Genomic DNA, 26107 nt, shown 5'->3' with positions numbered 1-26107 from the left:
CACACACACACACACACACACACACACACACACACACACACAAGTACTCCTGGATTTGCTTTCTGATACAATCTGGCATTGGACTTTTCTTAACTCCTCTGAATGAGGATCTCTGGGTCTGGTGGCCTTTTGAGGCAACACTCAATACCATTGGGTAAAGCTTAGGACTTCATGTCCTCCAGACAACCCTCTGGAGGTTCCAGCTTGCAACCCATTTGTAGGGAAGAGTACTGTCCTAAAAATGTAAATATCATTTAGAAATTTTTTAAAGTTGAATTGAAGGCCATGTGACTATTAAGTTTCATCTCTGAATGTTTGGCTTATGTGAACCTGGCCAAGTTATTTATTCTCTCTACACCAACATTTTCATCTATACCTTTGAAATGACATAAATTAGAATGTTGAGAATTCCAAATGGGTTAATACATTAGGAATTCAGCAGGGGCCTCTGTTCTTTGTACCTACTCAGATGTTTATCACGGCCACTGCTGTCCCCCCTTCTACTTGTCTCCTAGTATTATCATTAGGGAAAGTTGGGAGGGTAAAGAATTTCAGACAGAAGGACACTTCTTAGTATAAGCATAGAGATTCGAAGAAAGTTCCTGCCCCTGAATATAAAGACTATTCCTGGCATTGGTGAGAAAGGCTATAGATATTTAGCACAATGAGAAAGATTGCTCTGAGCCAAGCAATCAAATGCTCAGAAAATTAGAGAGCTAGTGAAATCACACTCTATTCCTGTTTTTAAGAGCTAAATGTCCCAATGAAGAGTCCAGCGTGTGTCACAGTCTAGTATATGTGTCTTTTCCGCTAAATATACACGCAGGGTTCTGTAAGATGGCTGCCATTTTGTTCTCAGGAACTGCATAATTTGGTCCTTGGGAATGTGGGCTTCTCTTATTCTCTTTGGGGAAGAGTGCTGTGTTATTAGCCATCTCTTTTATCTGGAAGGAGAACAACAATTTTGGCTCTGTGTCTGGTCAGCTAGTCTTTTCTCAGGTGGCCCGAGTGGAAATGTGAAAAAAGATGGTATTTGGTCCTTGTGCTGGGATTAGGAAGAGTGGGTGTGCTGGTATATATGAACCCCTAATTGTTTTCCTGAGCCACCTCCTTTCGATATATAAGATCTTAAAGAAGTAACCAACTAAAGTATACTTAAGAGTAGACCATTCCCTCATCTCATTCCTGTAGTGGGTCTCCATGAACAATTAAAATCACTTATCCTTCTTTTTAGGTCTATTATTTAAGTTTTCCCTCCTTCCCCCCCCCTCCCCATGTCCTTTTCATACAGTATATACTCCTATCATGCTAAACAGCTGGCAGCACTACCTAACCATCTCCCAAAAGGTCATATGCATACTGTGTTTTTGGCCTAATTTTCCTCAAACTGTTTTATTCCACTTATAATGCCCACACCCTATTATGACTATCAAGAGTCATCTTGATAGATGTAGTAATAACCAGAAGATAACATAGGATTATGTGGTTTCTTGTACATTGAGTCTTTTTTTTCCCCAGAGATAACCTGTTTGCTTAGTAATTTGGCCTAATTTTGTCACTTTAGCAAGAGTGGAAGTGGATGGTCTAGAAATCTCAGTAGGGCTGGGATGGAGAATGTGATAGATGGAATCTAGGGTTAACCTTTCTAGTTAAGAATATTACAACTATGGAGATAATTTTCACTTTATCCTATGTGCATCGCCATTTAACCAGCTTCCAGACTTTTAAGCAGCCTTATAATTTTGGAACTTCTAATATATAAAGATGGAATAAAGCCAGATGAAAGAATCGCATCACTCTTGTATCCTGTAGGCAAAAATGCATGTTGACTGTAAAACTGTGTAAATGTGAGTTGAGTAATTTCACAGTCTTGGTCACTGAACTTGTTAACAACAGATAGCAGACAAGAAAAGCAGCAGGTGAGTGTGGAGTGAGCAATAGCTGCTGACAAATAGAGGAGTGATAGCAGACAAGAAGGGACGACCCAGCAGAGACTACATGCTCACCAAGTATGAAACTGTCTGGTGACCAAAATGAACAAACAAAAACCAAACACCTTGCTCCTTCAGGTATCCTCAAGCTATCACATACACCAATGCTTATGATTATTAATAAGCAGTTATCATATGCCTATTATATGTCAAATCCCATTCTAGGAAATCAAGGGGAATGCTTTAAAAGTATAAAATACAGTGCCTAGCTCTGAAAATATTTACCATCTGCAACACTACCACATCCGCCAAGGTGATGTTGTATATGTTAAGCTCTTTTTAGAAAAGCAGGGACATATGCAGAACCTAGTAGGAGGTTTTTCTCTTGAAAACATTTAAAATTATGTAGCCACTTACAAAATAAATTTGTTTCCTTCTTTCTCGAAGATACCATTTCCTGACAATGCTAGTAATGGAGATATTTCAGAATAATGACCTCATAAAGTTCACAGAGCTGTCTCTCTGCAGACTTAAATAACACACAATCATGACCTCACTCAGTCCAGGGGCAGATCTTAACAGCTTTATAGGACTTTTGTCAGAAATGCAGTTTGGCTAAACTGTTTTCCCATTTTACTGTTAACTTGTTTAATGAAAGGGAGTGTCTCATTAAAGGTGCATATTTTTCCTGAGAGTCTGCAGGGACTCCGTGAGGCCATGGCAACAATGGGACATTAGACAGGAGAGTTGAATCTTGAGATAGATCAGGAACCCCTAAATTCATCACTGTACTTAAGTCATTTTGAAACTTTGGTTTATTCCATCATGCCAATCATTTAGAGTTGAGGAAGATCTTATTCTTTCCAAAAGGCTGAGTTAGAACATTTTCCCTGGGGAAAGACCTGCTTTATAATTAGGCAGTGACAGAGCCCATGGTACAGGGGGATAGATAGATTACAGCCTATATATTATGGAATGTATTGTTGAGGGTAAGCATAATGGGAGCCTTATAAAAGCAGCAGGCAGAACCAGGGCCAACCATCCATGTTAAACGGAAAAAAGAATGTGTATGTTTATCCCACTATCCACCAAATTTATTTTAGGAAAAAACAATGATAGCAGAAGAAAATGAAGAGTAGGAAATGCTACAACTGCTGGGGCTTTCTGGCTTAAAATCTGAGTGAGATCAGGAAAAATATGGTGAAGATGCTGGGTTTGGAGTCAGGAAATTTAAGTTCAAGTATCAGTATTACTGCTACACCTTTTTTGGCCTTAAGGACAAATTTCGCCTTCCCAGAGCATCTGCCTCTTTCCTATGACAGGACGAATTAGATGAAGCCTCTATGTAGGGGGTGCATTGTAGGGTTCAATACTAATCTAAAACAAGGACCTTCTTTTTAATGTATAATATACAATGAAGTGTATACAGTGAAGTGACCTATAAATTCTGCTTAACTTTAAATGTGAATTAGATGCAAATACACAATTAAAATGTAGGGTGAAAATGATTACCCTCTGTAGATTAGGAAGTATAATATGATTCCTTTGTAGTGGGAAGAATGAATCTTATATAGGCTGAAGCAAGCATTGAAAAATGTCAGGAGAACTAGACACTACTATAGTCTGGGCTTTCTGCCTTTGGTGAGATTTTTCTTTTTTTTGTACCCATGGTTAAGGGACAAATGTCTACATGGAGCTATGGCATAAACATATAGGCACATCATATCATGTGAACACAGTTATAAGTAATGATATCGTCTAATAGATTTATATGACCTAGAGGACATGAATATATATGGCTTCCAGTCAACCATATTAGCTATCTGTGCTGAGAGAAAGGAAAATTTATCCATGAACTTGAACTGAGATAACAGCCAAGAATTTGTGTTTACTGGGTGCCACAACTTGTGTTAGCACTTAACATATTTTCTTTCATTTAATCCATAGACTAGAAACTCCCTTTCAGAATTTAGTTTTTAAACATTATTCATTTTTCTGATTCCTATTTGTAAAATGGGGAAATTTACTCTCTTGGAAAGGTTAAGCAAGGTCTTACAGCCAGTAAATAGTATAAGCTGAGAATGAAAGTTTCTCTGACTCCAAGGCCAGTTCCTTTCCACAGTATCACATTGCCTTCCGGAAGTCCTACTTCCTACTCTACTTCTGCCTTTATTTGGCTCTGGTACCTGAAACAAATCACTAGAGTTCTTGAATCTCAGTTTTTCATCTGTTGAAAATCACCAAAACCAACCAACCAAAACTGAATATATGGCCTCTGTTCTTCCTCCATAGTTTGAGGATGATCTTTACAGGGCCACAGTTAATTCACTGGGATCAGTGTCTCTTGCAGTCATGAAACATGGTGACCTTGGACTTCAATTGGCCCATGTACAACTGGAAGCTATATGTAAATTGTATTATATGTTTACACATCTGTATTGTATTAGAAAGGCCCAAAGCTTTCCTGAGGCTATCAATGAAATCTGTATCCCCAAATGCCTAAAAACTTTCTGATTAGAAGGTCTCCTTATGATGTCCTCTAACTCAAAGCTTCTGTAACAACCTGAAATAAATTAAGATTTAGTACATGAAAGGAGGTCAACAGCAGAACTGACACTTACATTAAAGACTATGGGGTATCATGGAAAGGGAGCTGGGTCCTGATTTACTCTGCCTTTTTATTCAAAGAGAGATGCTAATTCCTGCCTGTGTCCCCCCACCCCCCCCAACGCAGTTTTTGTAAGAATCAGATGTGATAATATGGATGAAAACACTCTGAAAGAATATAAAGTATCCTGAAAATTTATGATACTAACTGTGAGATATTAAACTATCAAGTCATTTCACTAGTTGTCAACTGAGAAAGGGGGAAAATTGCAAGCTCCATCAGCAAAATTTAGAAACCTTGCTTTTTCATCCTTCAGCAAGGTCCTGCAGCTGATACTTATGTGTCAGTTTTCTTGACTTTAATGAGAATTGGTTGCAAATACAGCTTTATGGGATTCAAATGGAGATCATCACTAGTCTGGGAACTGATAAAGAGAACTTAAACTTTCTTCCCTAGGCAAGAGTGTTCCTTTTATCTCCTTTCTTCCATTAGTTAGTGATTCTCAAAGAATGGTCCAGGACCAGCAGCAGAGTATCATCTGAGAACAAGATAGTAATGCAAATTCTCAAGCCCTACCCCAGAATCAGAAATTCTGAGAGTGGGTCCAACAGTCTGCATTTTAACAAGCCCTCTAGGGAAATCAAAAGCCCTGCACGCTCAAGTTTGAGAACCACAGCCCTAAGTGATTATCCCAGGACAGACTTCTTGGGATAATATTTTGTAATATAGTATAATATAGTAACCTGGGAGTATCTAGCAAAGCTCCATGGGGGGCTGGTATCAGCAAAGGTTGGGCTGGAAGGCATGGCCCAAAGCATGATCAAATAGGCCTCTTATGTATAAGGCTCCATGTTAAATTTTATGGGGCCTGAAGAAGAAGATCGTGGCCCTGTTTCAAGGAATGCAGTTCTCTCAAGATGCAGAAACTATAGATACCTTTGGTACCCCTGGCAGTTGAAGAGTAATAATGATCCAAAATTAAACCATACATATGTAACAGTTAGCTCCATGGTAAGCTTTCTCCTCTGAGCCTCGAAATTATGGAACATAACAAAATATATGAAAAGAGCTAATGTTTATTGAGCATTTGCCATATTCTTAGCACTGTTTTAAGTGAGTTTTATGTGTTCATGATACCCCTTATTTTTAGCTCTTTACTGTACCAAGCCCTTTGCCAGGCTCTGAAAATATAACTGTGAAATGGATCTGCCCTTGCAAAGCTCACTCGCAATGGGGAAACTTCGAAGGAAGGGGCCCGTCACTGCTACAGTGGGAAGGACTATGAATAACAAGTTTAAGGTGTTTTCTGAGGCCTAGGTGAGGCAGGTACACACAGCTTCTTGTGAATAGAGGTTTCTCAGAGGAGGAAATGCATAACTATAGGCCTCTGAAGGAGAGGAGGAAATATTTGGCAGTGGGGAAAACTAAGATTTAGGGCACTTGGACAACTATTCTCCGAGTCACATAGCAAGTAAGTGGTAGTGTTGGGACTTGAATTCAGGTCAGTCCAGTTCCAAAGCCCTTCTTTTCAACCATTAAGGCTAAGCCAGAAAATAGGTTTTATCAAGCCTGTCAATTCTGATAAATTGGTAGTGGCTTCCAGGAATGCTGATGGTGGGGACTCTGAGGCCTTGACTGGGCTGCACAGGAAGGAATGCCATGATCACTTAGTGATGTCTGCCCTGGGTGCAGAAGAGGAGAGTATGTGTGTCATGCATTTGCTGACCCGGCACCACAGAGTGCTGCCTCCAGGACTTAGCACAAAGAGGGACAGACCTGCAGAATGGGTTCTTATTCATGTCAGATTGTCTCTGACTTCAAGGAACTTATAGCTCAACAGCATCAGTGGGGGCTGATTATATGTTACTAGGAGGTACTAAGTGACAGCTCAAAATGTTCCAAGCTGATGGAGCATTCAGTGATAAAGGGAATAAAGTTGTTTTTTTTTTAAGTGAAGACACTGATTAAGTGTAAGGGTGAAGAACAAACAACAATAAAGAGCGATCAATCTTATTAATCCACTAAACTTCAACATTTGTAGGCCAATTCCCTTTTCATTCTTTACCATTGTTACATGGAATGAGGCTGTTGATGTAACGGAAAATGGCATTGTTTGCTAGTAATGGGATCCATATTGTCAAGTCAGCTCCCTGGTGCCCAGCGGAAATTTAAATTTAGAAATGCCACTCAAAACATATGCATTCAATATACCGAATGGCTCATATTTGGAGCAGTATGGAAGTTGATAGCAATCACATGGATTGAGAAGGTGACTCTTCAAGGCAAAGATTATAATAAGTTACCTGCCAGTTTGCTTCACACATAGTTTATGGTGTCAGCAAGATGGTGGGTGAGCTCTTTGAAAGTTAATTGCATAGTGTTTTTCCAGTATGTCTGTTAAACCAATGTATGGATTGAAATAATAACACCTAGTTCAGATAATCTAAAGGAAACAAATGGGTACCATCAAGTCAGTCAATAGTTGGAAATGACTTCCAGATCAATTTCTTTTGCACAGTCTTTTTTACTCCTCCTAGGCTCACCTTCATAAGTTAACTCTTACAAGCACTTTTATCCTGGACATTAAAAATGTTTTTAAAATGACTCATGTATTGGATATAGAGAGAAAAAGGAGANTCCTTATAGATACTGGATACTAGCCCTTTATCTGATATGTCATTTGCAACTATCTTTTCCCATTCCGTCGGTTGCCTATTAGTTTTATGGATTGTTTCCTTTGCCGTGCAGAAGCTTTTAATCTTGACAATTGTGACTTTGGACAAGTACCGTTCCCTCTGCGAGTAGCCCAGTTATGCAGCCACAGTAGAGGATTGGCTGATCCCTACGGAGTCTTTACAGCCCTAACATTCTAGTTCTTAATGGGAACTGGAATTCTGGGTTTAACTGAATGAAGTGGAACTAATATTTGCCAACTGCTTTTCTCTTTGGCATTAAGCACCATGCCAGGCACTGCAGGGGATGTACTTATATCAGAGGGCTCTCTCAGATACCATAGCACTCACAGGTGAGCAGGGAGTAGGATGAGAAAAGCAAGTTTACAGATATCTCCAGTGCACAGCAGAACACACTGTGTGCTGTGAGCAAAGTACAAATGATTACTGGATCTGAAAGAGACAGGAATTGCATCTATTTACAAAAAGTCAGAATAGCACTTCATGGCATTTCAGATGAACGTTGGCAGAGAGAATTCAAACAGGAAGCAGTGTGGTTTCCATAGCAACATTTATTGAGCAGGTATTTTGTGCCAGCTACTGTTCAAAGCATTTTGCACATAAAAACTCATTGACTCCTCTCATTGTTTTGACACAGAAACTATGATTATTCCCACTCTGCATATAGAGGAACTGAGGCATAGACTATCTAATTAATAGGCTTAGGCTCATACTATGAGCAAGTAGCAAGTGACAAGAGCCAGGATTCAAACTCAGGCAATCTTGAACTTATATCCAGTTTCAGCCTAGAGGCTCCACTGACTCTCAAATATGGAAAGTCTCTGAACCTGGAGATTGGAGAATGAAGAAGGCCTGACTGCAAGATGAGCTTTGTGGCCCAGGGCAAGTCTTCTTTTGCCTCTGATTTGCCAGTTTAGGCACATATTTAGAGCAGAGGGCTTGTCCAGTGTGTTCTGTGAGTAAGTGCACCTGATAGGTCTGGTTAGGGTCTCTTCCCCACCATTGCACCTTGAGTGATTCATCCAGGGTGTTGCTTCTCTCATCTCTGGTAGCTGGGCTAGGCCTTGACTCTGGTCTCTCAATGTGAAGAATGACAAATCTAACTTATTTTCCTTGTGTTTTATACTGTTGATACTCAGTCCAGATGCCAGTGCGATTCTCATTGGCAAGAGTTCAATGGCAGCCTTTGAACAGTAGGTTAAGGCTAGACCCTTAACCCGTGGTACTCATATAAACATTGGCACATTGATTTCAACAGAATTGGTTCATGTAGGAGTGACAGTAACGGACAGTTAGAGTGGAGTGGAAACTTGTCTACATAGAGAACTATGCTGATCTCAGCAATGTCTAGTCTGCAAGATGTGTCTTCTCCATCCCAGGCAAAGCAACATCTTTAGATGGTGCCCAGGTTACCATGAGGACTAAGGGGAAAGGTTGAGAGAGCACACAGTGGTTAAATCCAGGAAAAGGGCAGTGACCCAAGGGATATGCAGTGAGAAATACACTTGACTGGAGTCAGAAGACCTGACTCTGAGTGTCACCTTGCCTGATTTTTGGCTGATTGACCCTGGAAATGTCATTTTAACTCCCTGAGCTTCCATTTTCTATGAAATGGCACAATTGATAAAGATGCTCTCTAAAACACCTTGGATTCTAAAATCCTAAAAACATGCAAGTTATTTTTAAGCAGACACTTAACTACAGCTATTCTTAGGCTCCCAACTAGAAGCTACATGTGATTTTTCATTTCCTACTAACTTGCAGAGGTGAGGTTTTCAGCTTCATGTTGCTCTTATCTCTCTAGTGGCCAGATGATGTTGTTTACAAAAAAAACAGCAGCAACATCACAACAATAGCATCTGTAGCAACAGACACCATGCTAGCTAGGAACTGTGCACTAAGAACACATTTTAAATGCATTTCATTTTTAAAGCTGCACCATTAGGTGGGTACTATTATTTCTGTAATACAGATGAGAAAGCAAAGATTTAAGAGTTACTAATTAACTTGCCCACGGGACAGATTGGGGAATTGACCTGAGTTTGTCCACTGTCGAACCCTGTGCTCTTAACCCCTCGGATAGCCAGCCAGTAGAGAACATAGGCACATGAACCTAAGATCCCAAGTATGGCTCTTGAAGCCTCTCTTCCTTGAAAAATTATCTTTAAAGATTTTTTATAGGGATCAGAGACTTAATTCCCCAGGAAGGAAGAAGGAAGTGACCAACTCCAGAGTAAGAGAATGGGATACGCAATTCTCTCACTAAAGTGAACTCTGATGACACCAGAGAAGACAGGTCTGCAATGGAAGAAAGAGGCCCACAGAGATAAGAGTGGCAAATGGAGAAGGACATGTGCCTCCCTCACCTTCTCACTTATCTGAAAGTTGTTCCACACAGGACTCCCCAACACCTCCTGGCTCAGTGACCCTGACCATGGGAAAGGTGCAAGGAAGAGTACACTGGAGGTTATTGCAGCTGCTAGAGCAGACAAGTTGGAGAAACCAGCTGTATAACAGCCTTCCCTAGCAAGCATCTGTTCCCAAGGCACTATTAAGTGCTGGGTCCACAGAAAGATTCCTAAGACACAGCTCCTGTCCTTAAGGGAAAGGCTCATTGTAAAAGATGGGAGACAAATCCAGGCATGGTTGGCATTAATGCAAGACACCAAGTGTCAAAATGAGAGTCTGAACAACTTTCTTTCTGTGTAAACGGAGGACCAGACACAATCAACTCTAGAACAGTGCAGAAAAGCGCTAAGTGCACTAATGGAAATGTGAGGTAAGAGCTGAAGGAGGGATGGATTGATTCAGATGGGAGTTCTTGCAGGAGCAGTGGTGTTTGAGTAGGATCTCCATGGATTGAAATGAGTGGAGAGGGGGGTGATGAAATTCTCATCATCACAGAGAAGTAGATGTAAGGAGGGATGTCAGTTTGTCTGTTTGCTTTTCTGAAGGCAGGATGGCTAAGGCATGGAGTTGAAGTGCAGACTGACCTAGTTTTGATTCCCAGATCGGCCATGTCTGTGTGACCCTGAAACCTTGAAACCTTCATCTATAAATGGAGATGCTAATACCTTTCTCAGGAGATTGTTGTGGGAAATAAAGAAATTAATGCACATGCTTAGTAATACAAATGTTTAGTAGATGCTCAATAAATAGTAGCTTTTACTCTGCATTACTGCTTCAGTGAACATTATCTAGCTCCTCTAGGTGACATCTGAGGCTAACCAGCCACTATTGGATGTGTGACCACTTAAAAATTAACTCAGTGCATCTACATATTTATTTGCATGTGCCTTTACCCTATTTGTATGTTCCCTCTCCCCATATCTTTACAGAGCCAGTATCCAGCCTGCTCTTGAATCAATTTTGCTTTTTTGTTTCATGTTGTTCTGGTTTTCTTGTCCATACAGTGGGCCAAATTATTGGGTTTTGTTTTCTAGTTTCTTCTTCATGCAGTACAATTCTGCACTGGGCAGGGCACTCTCTTTAGTACTTTCAGATCCAGGAGTCAATGTACAAGTTCATGACCTTGGTCAGCTTCTTGAGCAGAGTCTTTGCATGGTCAACTGCCCAGCTTTGCTCTGTCTCCTATTCATTGCTTTGCAGCTGAGAATCATCAGAGAATATTGGAATTGTAGGGAACTGCCACCAACTCCTAGGTTTTTACCACAAAGAAGCTTGAGGCCTAGAGACAGGAAGAGCCTGTTCAACTTTTTACACAGAGATAGGCAGGGTAGGCTGGTGCACTAGACCCCAAGTTGGGGACTCACAGGCCAGTATACCCTGGATGGCTTCTTATGATCTTTGTGCCTTTGCTCTGGAGACTCAGGCCATGAGGAGGCCAAAGATGTGTTTCCTTCCCTCCCTTGTCCTCTTTCCCTCCCAGCTTTGGGTAAAGCTGGAAGCAGCAGCCCTCCTAGGGGTCCATGTTGCACGTACACCTCCTGCTCCCACAGAGAATCCTCAGCACGCCTGTTAGAGCACCACGTACTGACTTGGGGCCTTCACCGCTTGGAGCCCAGCTGACAGCCAGGGAGGTGAGAAGATAGAAAACACTTTAAACGGCCTCAGCATTGAAGGAATGAGGAGGCAGGTAGGAAATGTCTGTGATGACCGATATTGTAGAGTTGATAAAAATGAGGAGACTCTAAGTAAAGCCTTCCTTCTCCTGCTCTCCTGAGACCAAGGGTGTAAATAATTCCAATCTCACATAACAACTCTGACTGTTTGGTCCTGGTGCTGTTTGGAAGATTCTAAAGCCACACCTGGGCTGCGTGGCATACAATACTGGGATATGGCAGCACGGCATCGTATGTGAAACAATATGGGGAAAATTAGAACCAAGGGCCCTGCTTTTAAAAGGACATTTTAATGTGATGAGGGAGACAGACTCATGAGCCACTAGTAAAAACTGTACAAGAGAAAATGAAATAAATTCCGCAGTAGGAGTACAGTGTTCTATACATTCAGAGGAAAGGGCAGTTCTTTCTCCAGAGGGAAAACAGGGCAGATGGTGCCCCCATATCCTAGCACCGTATCCCATGGAGCCCAGATACAGTTTCAGAATCCTTCTCAACCTAGTCACCAGGACCAAGTAGACAAAGCTATTATGTGAGATTAAAAGTGTCCACATCCTTACTCAGGAGAGCAGGAAAAAAGGAAGGTCTTAGTCTCCTCATTCTTTTTTTTTTTTTAATGTTTTATTTTTGAAAGAGAGAGAGAGAGAGCAGGGGAGGGTCAGAGAGAGAAGGAGACACAGAATCCAAAGACAGGCTCCAGGCTTTGAGCTGTCAGCTCAGAGCCCGACACAGGGCTCAAACCCATGAACTGTGAGATCATGACCTGAGCCGAAGTCGGACACTTACCTGACTGAGCCACCCAGGCGCCTGAGTCTCCTCATTCTTATCAGCTCTCTACAATGTCAGTCATTACTGACCTTTCCTACCTGCCTTCTTCTTATATTCCCCAAAATGGACCACATATGATATGTTGAATCAGTAAGTTAATTACAGTGAATGTCATGGTGTTAGATATGTTAAAAGGTGATTTAGCATAATAGTAAGAACTCACATTGTGGAATCAGACATTCACTAGGTTTGAATTTGCTATAGCTCTGCCATTATTGGTTCTATGATGTCCACCTTCCTCTGTCCTTTCATGAAATGATGATGATGATGATGATGGTGGTGGTGGTGGCATGTACCCTCTAGGGTTGCTACAGAGATTAAAAGAGTTAATGAATATAAAATATTATATGTTTCCTAGAATCATAGGGCTCAATATATGCAAGCACTAATCAGTAATACTAGAAACTATCATCATCATCATCATCATCATCATCATCATCACCATTTGTTGCCACTGTTATTATGCTGGTAATGAAAATCCCCAAACCCTAAATTAGCCCCTCTCTTTCCTTAGATATAAGAGGGAAATATGTAGCTGGAAGACCCATGGAAGCTTCTTCCCTCAAGGTTCTCATCTGATCTCAGCTCTCTGGATCTCAACACTATGAGGACTAGAAAAGACCAACCCAACGCAGTATGGATGGAAGGGGAGGAACTCCCCCAATGTCTCAAATAAGGCAGATCCAAGCTTTCCACTTCAGATCCCCTTCCCTTGTACTCACAGTCAAAACAGCTTCAGGCCTCACAACACCCCAAAGACACAAACCCAGCAGAGATTCCATGGTCCTAGCACCACAGCCCATAACTGGCCTTGCCACCTGCTTACCTATCTTGGAGGAGGCACTGGGGAAGGGGATCATCCTAAAGCAACAAATGGCCCTAGGAGGGAGGAGAGGTGGTAGCGTGGCAGTGGTGGTGGTTGTATGGCCTGTGTGGGTGTGAGGGAGGTCAATAATGTAATGCTCTAAGGTATGTGTAGAATGTATGGAGGAAACCAGAATTTGAAATATAGAAATGGCTATTGGTAATGTGATTAATGGGAACAGAATTTGGACCTGCAAATGATCATGCTTGTATAATCCATGCCTATCCTCTTATAGCTGAGAAAACCAAAGTTCTCACTTGAAGGAGAGATAGTCCATTTTATGTGGGGAACAAAGGCAAATGAAAATTTAAATTTTCTTACTGTCTAGAGCCCATTGAAACAGGCAGAGTACATTCTTCTAGGAACTCAGCTGCCTCGTTGTTGACACTTTGCTAAGGGCAAAAGGCAATTTTATCCCAAACCCCCAGGATCCTCTATGTCTACTTTAACATATAAAAATTCCTTTGGAAACTTCCTTTATCTCAACCCCCACCCCCACCCCAAGATATATGTTGGCAATCATTCTCCAATATTATGGCCCCTGATATACATCTGAAGCCTGATTTTTTTTTTATTAAACAGTAATAAATAACCTTTTCCTAACAGCAGCTAGCCCTACAAGGTCCTAGAAACCTTGCTTCCAAAATAGCTTGGAGACTTACCTTAACCCCTTCCCAACCTGAAGGTTTATAATCAGTCACTGGTCACAATCCCAGTGCAGCTGTTTCTGCCTATGGGTCCTTCCCCATACTTTAATAAGACCACCAAGAGTGTCTCAAATATTCTTTCTTGGCCATTGCCTCTGAACCTCAATAGTTCAAAGCACATCACATTCACTTAGCGATTCATTTACTTGGCACTGGTTGTACTTCTCAATGCTATGCATTGGGTAGGCATGCTGAGGAAAGGAGAAAGAAGTCCTGCCCTCAAAACTTACAGCCTTAAATTTAGAGGAGCAGATCACTAACAAGCCAGCAATCAGTTAGATGCAGTGAAATCTCTCATAACCAATTTCCATTCAACCATCTCCTTGGCTCAATCTGCATTCCCAATTTTCTCTGTATACACCTCAGCTGACCCTCCTAGAAGCTCCTGGTCAGCAACCTCTTCTCTGACCAGCCCATCTATTTCTGTCCACATCAGCTTTGTTGGAAATATACTAGGAATCAATTCTGTTGTTTCCAAGCCTATTTATACCTCTGTGTTTTTATTATATTGGGGCACTGTAACTGAAAAGCATGTAAACTGGTAAAATATGAGTGCAAAACAAAGTTGTCTTCTTTCTTTGGAAAGCAAATTAAATACTTTGAAAAGTCTCAAAGATGAATCATCAAAGACATTGTAATGTTAGGTGTAGGCGAGACAACTATAAAAATTGGGAAGGGGGACAAATTCTGCACTTACATTTATTTTATAAATGTCTTCAAGTTCCCACTGTATCAAAAGATTGATAAATACATGGGCACTTAGGTGTTTTAAGCTAAAAGAGAATATCTGCTATGAATCATTTTTTGTGATTCTCCTTTTTAATCGTCTTTCACAAATAATCTAATTGCAGCCCCCATTGCATCAGATAAAAGGGCTTCTACTATAATTACAACTTGAGTAAAGTGCCATGAAGGAGACAAATCAAATGCTGTGACAGAAAACAGTGGGTAACCTACTTAGGGCTGTCCCTTAAAGACTGGAAGAAGCCAACCAAGTGGGCATGGGAGAGAAAGTCCTAGCTAGTGTGAGCAGCATGATGGAGGCCTTGCTGTGTCCTAGGAGCTGAAGCAGTCGATGAAGGACAGGGAAATGATGAATTAAGTTGTTTAGAGGAGCGGGACTGACAATAACAGACCTTTAGAGGTCATGCAAAGGAGTTAAGACTTTATTCAAAGTGTGATGAGAAAGCTCAGAAGAGCTCAGAGCCATGGTGTTAGGACAAGATCTGATTTCCATTTTCAAAAGAACATTCTAGCTGCTTTGTGAAGAATGAATGAGGGTGGAGAAAAAGAAGTGGGCAAGGCAGAGGCAAGGATAAAGAAAAGTGATGAAGGAAGTGATAAAGTGTAATAAGTATGCATGATGAACAGTGACTGAGGCATTTGCCAAGGTGGTAGTGGCGACACAAAGTGGGAGAGATAGCTACATTTGGGATATCTCTGAAAGGACTTACATCACATTTTCTTTAGTCAGCCAATTAGTATGACCAAATTCACAATTAACTTTTGAGGGACATTTGTGATCTGATGAGGTAAAAAAAAAAAAAAAAAAAAACCCTACCGGAATTCAAGCAACATGATTTTCTTTTTCTAGTTTGATATTTATTGGCTGTGCCACTCAGAGCAAGCCTTCCAATCCTTGGAAGTTCATGTGAATAAAGGGAATCATAATATCCTGTCCAGTCCACCTCTTACTTGGTTGTGTAATTAGAATGAAATGATGGCTTACATGTATAGTACACTTCGTAGTGAAATTAGAACTTTGGTAAACTTGCAGCAGGTATGGCAGGCATCATTGCTCTCACTTCACAGGTGAGCAAACCAACAATCAGTTACAGAGCATCTACTATAACAAGACCAGGACTAGGCTATGAGACCTTGCAAAACAAATTGGACCCAGCCCTGCCCTGCCATAAATAAGCTTACAGTCTTGTGAAGAACATAGACATGAAAATGTTAAATTATGGAATATCAAGATAAGTACTAAGCAAACTCAGAGCAGAAAGTAATTTTTTTCTGGAATGGTTAAAAGACTTCCCACCAGAGCCAACATCTGAGTGGGGTCTTGAAGGATGTATACAAGTTTTCCAGGTGTGGAGGAGCATGTTTGAGGAATGTGGGAGGAGGNTGGGGGGGGGGTGCGGGGGAGGGGGACTCTGAATCAGCTCCAGGCCAGTGAGACCATCCCACATGGAGCTCTGGGGGTACATAATGCCAAAGCAGGAAAGCTAGGCTAGGCTATTAGCTTCATAGTCATGCTTTCCTCAACTGCTCACACTGGTTCCCCATATGTGTATCTGTGCCTTCTAATCTTTCCTTCCTCCCTTACCATTTTCCCCAGGATTCGTGTGAATCTCAGCCTTTCCCCCACACACCCACTCCTAGAACTCTTAACTTTAGTGGGGACAGACAAAGAGAACACCCCGGGATAGTGAGAAATTCTTTTATTCTCAGAATTTCTTCCAGAATTCAAGCACCCTGTACTGTTTTTTTGGCAGCAGCTGTTTCATCCTGTGTTTTGAGAAACCTTACAAAGTGATTCAAATTTTGGTACAAAAGGAACTAAGTATTAGGAGTGGGGCGTGAGCATCTCTGCAGAGAAGCAGCTGGGCTTTCCTTAAAGAGTCTCAGTTGGTGGAAAGTGTCTAGGAGAACTGAGTTCCAGCCCCTCGGCTGGACAGCATGCTTTTGTGCCCCATCTCTCCAGGAAATAAGTGCCTCTTCCTCTCTGGGAAATAAGTAAGGAAGTTTGTACTTGCAGAGGTGGAAGACTGTTAGAACTAACTGAACCTCACTTCTCTTGAAAATGAGCAAATGAACACCAAAGAGGGTAAATAATTTGCCTACGGTCATATAGAGAACCAGCAGCTTATTTGGCCATTCATTCATTCATTCCATTCAGTAAACATGTTTCAGTGCCTCCCGTATGCCCCACAATGTGTAGATGCTAGGACTGTAGTGGTAGATAAAACAGTCATAAGCCTTGCCCTTGTGAAATTACACAAATAAAAAATTAAACAGGATAATTAAAGACAAAGCTAAGCTGTGATGGAAATAAGGCACTGTTACAGAGAACAAAAAAGGAAGACTCTCTGAAGAGAGAACATGAAAGCAGACACCTGAGGAATGAGGAGCCAGGCATTTAAAGAAAGTGGAAGAGCTTCCTACGGGAGAAGAGCAGGTACAAAAGTCCCAAGGTAGTGAAGTTTGGACTGTCTTGAAAGGTAAAAGAAAGACCATTGTGAAACTGAGGCAGGGGGAATCACGGCCTGGGAGCAGAGGCAGAATAGATACCAGGGGGCTGAACTTGAAGCCTTGGATTTCAAGTGCCCTCATTGGTAGACCCTTGATTGTTTTTCACATCCCTGTTAGAAAGGAAAGGCAAGTTCATGTTCATAGCAACAGCCTATTATTGGTTGGGCATTTGTTTTAAGTGAGGTCTCAATATGCTTCGCTAAGAGCATGCATTAGAAGAATAGAAAAAAAATGATTTAGCTTTTCTGTATCTAACTCTCCACTTGCTTAGTGTTTGGCTCAAGAAATCATCCAAGGGGAGAGGTCAGGAGTGAAGTCAGATATTAAACAAAGTAGAAGTTGGTTTCTGCTGGTATCATATGGTTTTGAGATCTGGAACTGTTTGTCTTCTGTAGCCTCATTGTATCCTTCATTCTTGTCCATTTGCCTCCTCAGTGGATATACCCTCACTGGAAAATGAATTTCACTGACTTTAGGGCATTCTTGGGCTGTCATCTACAGATTCTGGTAAAACCTTGCCTTGATTGATGGGTGCCAATCAGGTTCATGGATGTGCATTGCACTGTAGACTTGCTGCTTGGCTTAGATAAACCCATTCATATGCATGATTTTCATAGGAAAAGAATAGCAAATAAGAAACGAAATACTTTTTTTCTCCCACTCACCCAGAAAACAGAATCAAGATAGCCAAAGGAAGAGTCTAGCTTCACCTCATAAATGATTTATCTGGTATACCTTGCTGTCATGGTTCATTCATAAACCAGCAGAAGTTGGTTTATTACAGGGGGAGAGGAGATATGGAGTGGTCGGTGAGCCAAAGGCAGAGGAGGCTATGATGCTAATGTCTCCCACAACCCCTTCCGTTTTCTTAGTATCCTTGCTTTTATTCAGTCTGCTCTGGCTGTTCAGTGTGTTAGTTCCCAGAGGCTGCCCAGAGGCAGAGCTAAGCACATGTAGTTCCTACCTGGACTCTTCCAGAACCCCACCCCCTACCCACAAATGAGAAGTACTCTCCCCAGCCCTAGACTACAACCTTATCCTCAGCCCTGGAACCCAACCCAAGAATATGCCCGGCTTGACCTTATCTTCAAATCCAGTCCTAACCTTGTCCAAACAGAGCCTTCAAAGCAGCCCCTCACCCAACAGTCCTGTCTCAGCCCCTACATGCAGCCAAGCCTTGGCCTTGAAGGGTCCAGCCACAATGTTGTGAGCCCTCTGGTAAACACCCAGTTTTGAAAATAAACCTCTCAAAGTGCCTGCCTTCTCAGGGTTGGGGTCTCTCCCACCTCAGTGTAGTCTGTAGCTGTAAGGCAGTGTTATAGCCTTCTCTAGCCCAAAGCTGGCCAGTGCATAGGAGAGGAAGCCTAGAGCTTAGAACCATCCCATCTACTTGCCATATTGCTGTCTCTGTGTTGATCACTTCAGTTAGAGTCTGTCTGTGAGCTTTGAGGCCCCACTGGCTCTTGCACAGAAGTCAGCAAACATTGGTCTCAGTCAAACTAGGACATCATCAGTTGACCTCAACCCTCTCATGGTTCCTTTTGCCCACCCTCCCACAGTGTGAATAACCATAGTCACCACAGAAAAACCACAAGACGTGAAAAAAAAAAGGTGGGCTGTCACCTATTTTTGTCATTCCTCAGCAGCATGATCCTTGGCTCTTCATCCATCCATGGGCTCAAAGGTCATCATTCCTCCCCTCTTTACCTTATTAGGTATTCACAAGAGAAAATGGATGTGAGAGATTTAAGAATCATATAATACACTATGAGCTATGATTATCTCTCACCAGATTTTGCCAGCATCCCATCCTACTTGCTATCCAGTAGCAGAATAACATAGAGGAGGAGCTGGCACACTGCAACCCACAGGACCCATCTAGCCCATTGCCTGTATTTGTAAATAAGGTTTTATGGTGTAATAAAATTTTACATTCACTTGTTTACATTTTGACTTTGGCTGCTTCTTGTACCACACAAGCAACATGAACTAGTTGCAAGAGAGATCATGTAGCCCACAAAGCTTATGATATTTACCATTTGGTCCTTTGCAGAAAAAGGTTGCTGATACCTGGCAGAGAGGGTCAGAGCAATGACCCCAAAATCTGAATACCCATGTTTAGATTCTGAATCTTCTACTTAACGTGACCTTGGACAAGTTGCTTAGCTGTATAAAATGGCAGGCGAGAATTCTACCACTGAACCACCAATGCAGCTCTTCTTAGCTCTATAAAATGGGATAATAACCATATCCTACTCCATGCTATCAAATTAGTAATAAATGAATAATTCATGTAAAGTACTTAGCATAGTACCTGGCATACAATAAGTGCTCAGTGTTAGCTGGTAATATCACCCAGGGAATGAAAGCTCTAGTTTGTGTTACCAGACCTTCAGGGGACAAAATAGCATAGCTCAAGGCACAGGCCATGGAGTGGAACAGACCTGGATTCATATCCCAGCTACGTCACCACAGGCATGATGTGTGGAAGATTAATTACTCTCCCTGAACTTCAGCCTCCTCATGCATGAAATAGGAAAAAAAATTACTAGGATGCTGTGAGGAGTGAATGATAAAATGCAGGTGGGGTGGCTAGGACAGAATTGGGCAGAAAATAAACACTCAGTAGCAATAGTAAATACTCGACTATAATAATCAGAAGAATATTTTTCCCATGTAGTGCCAGCCACCCAAAATAAATAGTGGGAAGTTTCCAGTATGCTGACATCATATGAGGTAAGAGGGTCTACCCCGTGAGTAGTGATGCCCATGACACCAGGTTTTGCACATTCTAAGCACATGAAAATGAAGAAGGCTCTAAAGTGGAGTCAATCACAAAGGTATCTATTAGGAGGCTTTTCTCTAGGCCAAAAGGCCCTTAGGACCTTTTTAGGATTAATAATCTATGATCCTATGATTGTTCTTGGATCAAGTGATGGGTGAGGGAGGAGAACACACATACACATACACAAACACACATACATGTCATTATAAGAAATATCTCTGAAAGATCCTCTTCCCATAATACTATCTGGATACATAGTAATGCTAAGCAGTTTGCTGTGTGAGATAAAAATGCCCTCATTTTTAATCAATTTTATGTCCTAAGGGTTGAGTTATGTAATGGGATGTAAACTTTCTTGTCTAGGGAGCACTGGCTAAGGAGACTGCATGTTGTGGGTGGAATGCATTAAGGTTTACTTGGTTCTGGTTGCCAGCCTAAGAGTACAACTCCCATTCTCTTTTGGCCTAAGGTAACAGGAAGTGATGGAGTTCAGTGGGCTGAAGCATGGCAGGGGGCAGGGGGTCTTATTCATCCTACAAGCTCATAGTTGCTAGATGGTCACCCTAATTTAGAAGACTGTGAGACAAGTCGCATCACCAAGCATTTATGTTTATTCCCTACCCAACTCTGTAGAAGGTACTACTCATTGTACCTATCAAGCAAACTGATGAAGTTGGAGGGCCTCCAACTTCAAGACAACTTACACCTCCATTGTGGGTGAAAAGATATAAAGTGAGTTGATAATATAAAAGAAAAATAATGAGTGCAAACCAATGCAAGTAAAGACTTGGAAGCAAGATGACATCAACTGTCAATAATAGTATCAATTGATTAATGTAGATAAATTATTTACATTTACTCATTCTTTCATTTACTTATACAGCAAAAATATTGTGTAGTCATTATGTGATACCGTCTAGGGATTGTAAAGAATAATATAAGCTTGGGGCGCCTGGGTGGCTTAGTCGGTTAAGTGTCCGGCTTTCGCTTGGGTCATGATCTTGTGGTTCGTGGGTTCGAGCCCCGCGTTGGGCTCTGTGCTGACTGCCAGCTCAGAGCCTGGAGCCTGTTTCAGAGTCTGTGACTCCCTCTCTCTCTGACCCTCCCCTGCTCACTCTCTCTCTCTCTCCTAGAAATAAATAAAACATTAAAAAAAAAATTAAAAAAAGAAAAGAATAATATAAGCTTTATGAGGACAGAGGTATCATCTGTCTTATTTACCACTCTATTCCACAGTATCTAACCCATAGAAGACATGTAACAATGACTAAATTTTATACAGCTCCTTACTTAACCTTGGTATTTAGATGTATGTGACATTCATGGAGCTCTTAATATGGTCTTGGACTTGGACTTTGACTTATAAAATACCAGAAAAGAGAAAGTTAATAGACATCTGTTGGTTTGATGTGCCCACCATCCATTTCCTCTCTTTTCACAACACCTTCATATCCCTTTGGCTGCCATCTTAGTAAGATAGTTTTCCTCTGCCTTCCCTTGACCAAGGAATAATACACGCCCTGAGCAAGGCCAGTCTTGAACTGTATGGATCAGTCATCACAAGTGGCTAGAGCAGTAATAAAAACTGAAGAGACTGTACATGAGACCCCAGATTCCCAAACTTCTGTAATGTCTAACTTCTCTAATGCCCAGGTTTTTGGTTTTTTTTTTTAGCTGTGGGTCCATCATATCCTTACAGCAAACTTCTTTGTGTCTTAACATTAGTCTATGTTGATTTCTTTTCTTACAATCAAAGAATGTAAACTAATAAAGCATGGGTAATAGATAAAAAATGGATAAAAGACACAATTTTTTCTATGGACATTTAAAAGAATGAGACCTTTAGACTATACCTAGGAAGAGGGAGGCATAAGAACTTCACAGAGGAAGGTAGCATTTGAGCTAAACCTTTAAAGAAGTGAAAATATTTGGAGAAGGAAAAAGGCAGGAGGCAGGAGAGCCTACCAGGCTGGAGAAAGAACATGAAAAATGACCAAGACCCTAAAGCAAGCCTAGAAACATGTAAGGAACAGCAGCACCTACACTAGAGCCCAATGAACTCACTGATCATTCATGTTTGAGGTCCCATCACACCTAAGTCAGAAGATGTTGCTTTTCCCATTTTCCACGGAGTCAGAATCACCTTACCCTCTACAGTGTCTCTCCTTCATTGACTTGAGCTTGAAGATGTTGGAACTGAAAGGTCTGGTAAGATCAGCTAGAATTGACCTTCAGACCAAAGTGATGCTCCAGAGCTCCACAGATACCCAAGTCACACATGAGGCACCATAATCCTTAGATGGGTGTCGAGTTTACTCAGAGAGCTGTACAATGTTTTCCTTCCTGTTCATCTCTACTGTTTTCCTCCTTTCTGCTGTACTGCATCTACACTGGCCATCTTTCTGTTTCTCAAGCTCACCAACCTTTTCCTGAGCCTTTTAAGAGCCTTTGTACTTTCTGTTCCTTCTTCCTGAAACTGTTTCCCTAGCCCTTGGCCTGGCCAGCCCCTTCTTTTGGTTTATTCCTCAGCTCCAGTGTTTGTCCCACAGAGATGGTCTCATTGACCATATTCTCTACAGTTGCCTTGCCAGTGGCTCTCACACCCCATGTCACTTTCTTCATAACACTTATTGTATCCAAAGTAATCTTGTTGAATGTATATCATTTCTCCCCCTTCCCTAGAACCTGAGTTCCATGATAGCAGGGTATTATCTTCTTATCCAGTGTTGTATCCCCTGGCACCACCATCTTGCTGCCTAACATGTATTACAGATTCAATAGACATTGATTAGATGGGTGGACGGTGGACAGAAGAAAGATGGAGAGAGAAGAAAATATTCACATCTGTAGAAGTATACAGCTTCAATGAGTATTAAAGTTTTATTAGAGGTCTTCTACCAAAATAAAACCAAAAAAAATTGAGAAACACTGATTTAATGTGAACTCCATTGTTTGGGGATGGGGAATAGGACAATGGGAGGGGAAGGGGCTTGCTCATGGTCCCAGATTTGCTTCTTTGCATTTACTTTTCCAGAACCATATTGGACACCTGAAGAGTCTTTTGTCCTGACCCTGTTCCTGGCTTCATGTGCCAGCCACAAAATGCTCTAATTCCAAAACAGGGGCGCTCATATACCCTCATATACAGTGACACATCTCACTGGCTTTCAGTGCCTGGTAATTAATACTGAGATTTCCTAATAAATACACAGGCTGAGCAGGGGAGGATGGCTGCCATGTCCCAACTGCGCTCTAGGGCCAGCATGAAGAGAGGCCCCCATGAAGCTGAGATGAACCCAAAACCAAAGTAAAATGAAACATTGACACATGACACAGAGACTTAACTTCTCCAGTCCTGGAAAGGCCCTTGGCAATGTGGTCTCTACTTCCCTCCGGCTCTGTGCCACAACCCTACCCACATTGTACTGGTTTTTCCAGGGTTTCTCTCAGGTCCCCTCCTCTCTTTCACCTTACTGCCTTTGGACAAACTGATGCCTCTACCTGGATATCAACACAAGGTGCTCACTACCATGCCTGGCCAGTAGTAAGTGCTCAGTAAACACTGGTCATCATAGTAGTTATGACCATTTATTCTATGACTGAGCCCCTTTCTGGTCTTTCAAAATGTCCTTTTTTCCCCTTGATGTAATACTTTGTTAACCTCTGTGCAAGTTCTATGAAAGAGAAAACATGTCTGTCTTGTATCAACACTGTATCCCAATTTTCTGGGAATATTAGTTTTTGGTGCTTAATATATATTTGTTGAATTTAGCAAATGGATGATAAGGCTTTATCTAGTAAATAACAGGGAAGCCCAGGACATGTCTTAGAATCCCTAATAACTGTGATGTTGTATAGAGCGATGGGGGCAATTTATATCAATTATAGTAATTCATTGCATGACATTGCATGTCAGTATTAGATCTTGGATGCAAGACAGTTTAAGAGGATGGAGGTGCGTTCTTACTGTCCTCTGAGTGACAGAAATAAAACACATCTGACATCACAAGGTTAGAGTCAGATCAAGAATGCCATTCTCTCCAATAAGTATAAAATTATTCAAGAAGAGGATGAATATCTAAAGGCCCCCCACCACTACCCCCTGCATCTATTTTCTGTCTCCCTCCCCCAAAATGAAACTGTCCTGTCATCTCATTATCCACTATTTAAAATGGGCGGCTACATTTCCAGGGACTGAAGCCAGGAGCCAAGGAGAAATGTCGGTGTGAGAAGCCTTAAATGAAGTGACAATAAAAAGGAGTTGCTGATACAGGAGTTCCCTCCCTGGGAGACAGCTGTCAGGGCAGTGCCCAGGGCTGGGGGATTTATTGATACTAAGTGGATGGTGTCTTAACCAGGAATGATCATCAGAGGTCTGAGTGAACCAAGGATGGAATTGGACAGGCCGCGCTGTGTGTGGGCTTTCCAGTCCTTGCCAGTCCTGCCCTCCTACCTCCCCAGGAGGGAATTCCTGGCCTCATTTTTTTCTCGCTCTGATTGTTGCACACATTCTGCTGCTGAATCTCTCGGAGGCAGGGACCGCAGAATGTGACACTCTGGCCGCGTTCCCTGAATGTGCTATGTCTTCTCTCTTTGCTGGGTCTTTGCTGTTGCTGTTTCTTCTACCTGAATTATTTTTAAAATATATTTTTTTCTTAATTTGAAAAAAGGTGACAATGTTATATTATTTTTAGGTGTGCAACATAGTGATTCAACTTCTCCATACGTTATGCTGTGCTCACTGCAAGTGTAGCTACCATCTGTCACCACACAATGCTGCTACAATACCATTGACTATATTCCTTGTGCTGTGCCTTTCATCCCCAGATACACTTCATACGTGTGCAACTGCATCATGCTCCTTTTCTGGGCTGATTCCTGGAAGCCTTCTTTGAGGTCCCCAAAGACTGGAGTCAGTTGTCCCTTCCTGAACCTGGAAATCGTCCCTGCCACAGTACTTATACTGAAGTGTTATCACCTACTTAGTTGTCAGGCTCTCCCGCTGTCAGGATGACAGTCCTTGAGGTCAGGACTTACTCTGTTTTCCACTGCATCTCCAGTACCTAATGAGCGGTGGACGTCAGATGTTGAGCGGTAGGTGGGTGAGTGGATGGATAGATGGGTGGACCAAAAGAAGAACAGATATGTGTAGATATGCTTTGCCATCAAACACACCACCGAGCTATTGTTTGTTTTATTTTAGTATCAATAGGCCTTAAATCAGTAATGCACCTTTCTGTGGTATCAGAAAGAGGCAGTGTTATATGAGAGGATTTTCTAGACACTGAAGGTGAGTCAGGCACCAAGACTGTTTTTTACCAAAATTTCTGGGGACAGAGGGAGACATATCACAGAGGTAAAGAACTCAAGCCCTGTGCTCACACTAGTGGAGTTGAGATCACAGGGGTGCCTTGCATGGGTCCTGGATGTCACTTTACCAATTGTAACCTGCCTTACCCCAGGGAAGTGATTACACATGCCCGCACCCTTATTCTGTGCTTTCAGAAGCATTTTCACACTATGCAGTCCAGCCTGCTCAGATTCAATATCAGTGGAGTTCTGCTGCCGCTTCAGAATGTTCCCATCTCCTCCTCCTGCCTGTGGTACCTGACTTACTGTCTCCACCTCCAGCCCCCTTTCTGATTATCCTTCTCTCACCCACATTCTACTGGGTAACCAAATCATACAGCGGGTTAAAATTGCATCTTACATAGAACTCAAGACTCTGGAGGCACGTCTAGATTTAGTGCTAGGGGGTTGTTACAATCAAATCCAAGAACTGAGAGCCTTTAACTGTTTCTGGGGGGTGGAAAAGTACACTGGAGGTTGCTAAAAGTTTGACCAGCAAATAACTAAAGTCTTGTCAATCAGTAAGCATGTTTGAATGAATTAGACTAGAATCTAGGATGTTGGAGCCTGAAGGGATGTTACATATTACAGAGTTCAAACCATCATTTTACAGATGGGAAAGCTGAAACCCAAGGAAAACTTGGGATTTGCTCAAGGTCACAAGATCAATGTGTTATGATAAAGCCAAAAAGATACTCTTCCAGCTGTTCTGGCATCTAGTTTGGTACTTTTTTCTTAGTAGATAAGTAGATAAACATAAGACTTCTTTATCTCTTCTGTTTGAATATTTATTATAACATATTCAAAGAAATGTTCTACAACAACTAATTATATTTCTCGATATTTAGTCAATGACTGCATTCTCCTAGGCCTTGGGCCTACAGAGTGTCTCTCTGTCTCTATCTCTCTCTCTGCCTGTCTCTGTCTTTCTGTCTGTCTCTATCTCTGTCTCTCTCTCTCTCTCTCCCTCTCTCCCCCCCCCCCCCCCCCCCCCCCCCCCGCCC

At 41.8% G+C, this 26107-nt stretch overlaps 1 protein-coding gene and 1 pseudogene across 3 annotated transcripts in view; both read left to right on the top strand.

Annotated features, from left to right (window-relative positions):
• LOC144235478 (N6-Methyl-AMP deaminase-like) overlaps nt 1-25397 on the top strand; it is a 30313-nt pseudogene extending 4916 nt beyond the window's left edge.
• Nucleotides 1-26107, top strand: part of GRIA1 (glutamate ionotropic receptor AMPA type subunit 1) — a 297691-nt gene that overhangs the window by 124063 nt on the left and 147521 nt on the right. The gene's annotated exons all lie outside the window — the stretch shown is intronic.

This window comes from Crocuta crocuta, unplaced genomic scaffold (assembly GCF_008692635.1).
Source record: "Crocuta crocuta isolate KB4526 unplaced genomic scaffold, BGI_CrCroc_1.0 scaffold340, whole genome shotgun sequence".
Taxonomy (NCBI): domain Eukaryota; kingdom Metazoa; phylum Chordata; class Mammalia; order Carnivora; family Hyaenidae; genus Crocuta; species Crocuta crocuta.
The sequence above is the reverse complement of the archived record's forward strand: the minus strand, read 5'-3'. Positions and strand labels throughout refer to the sequence as shown.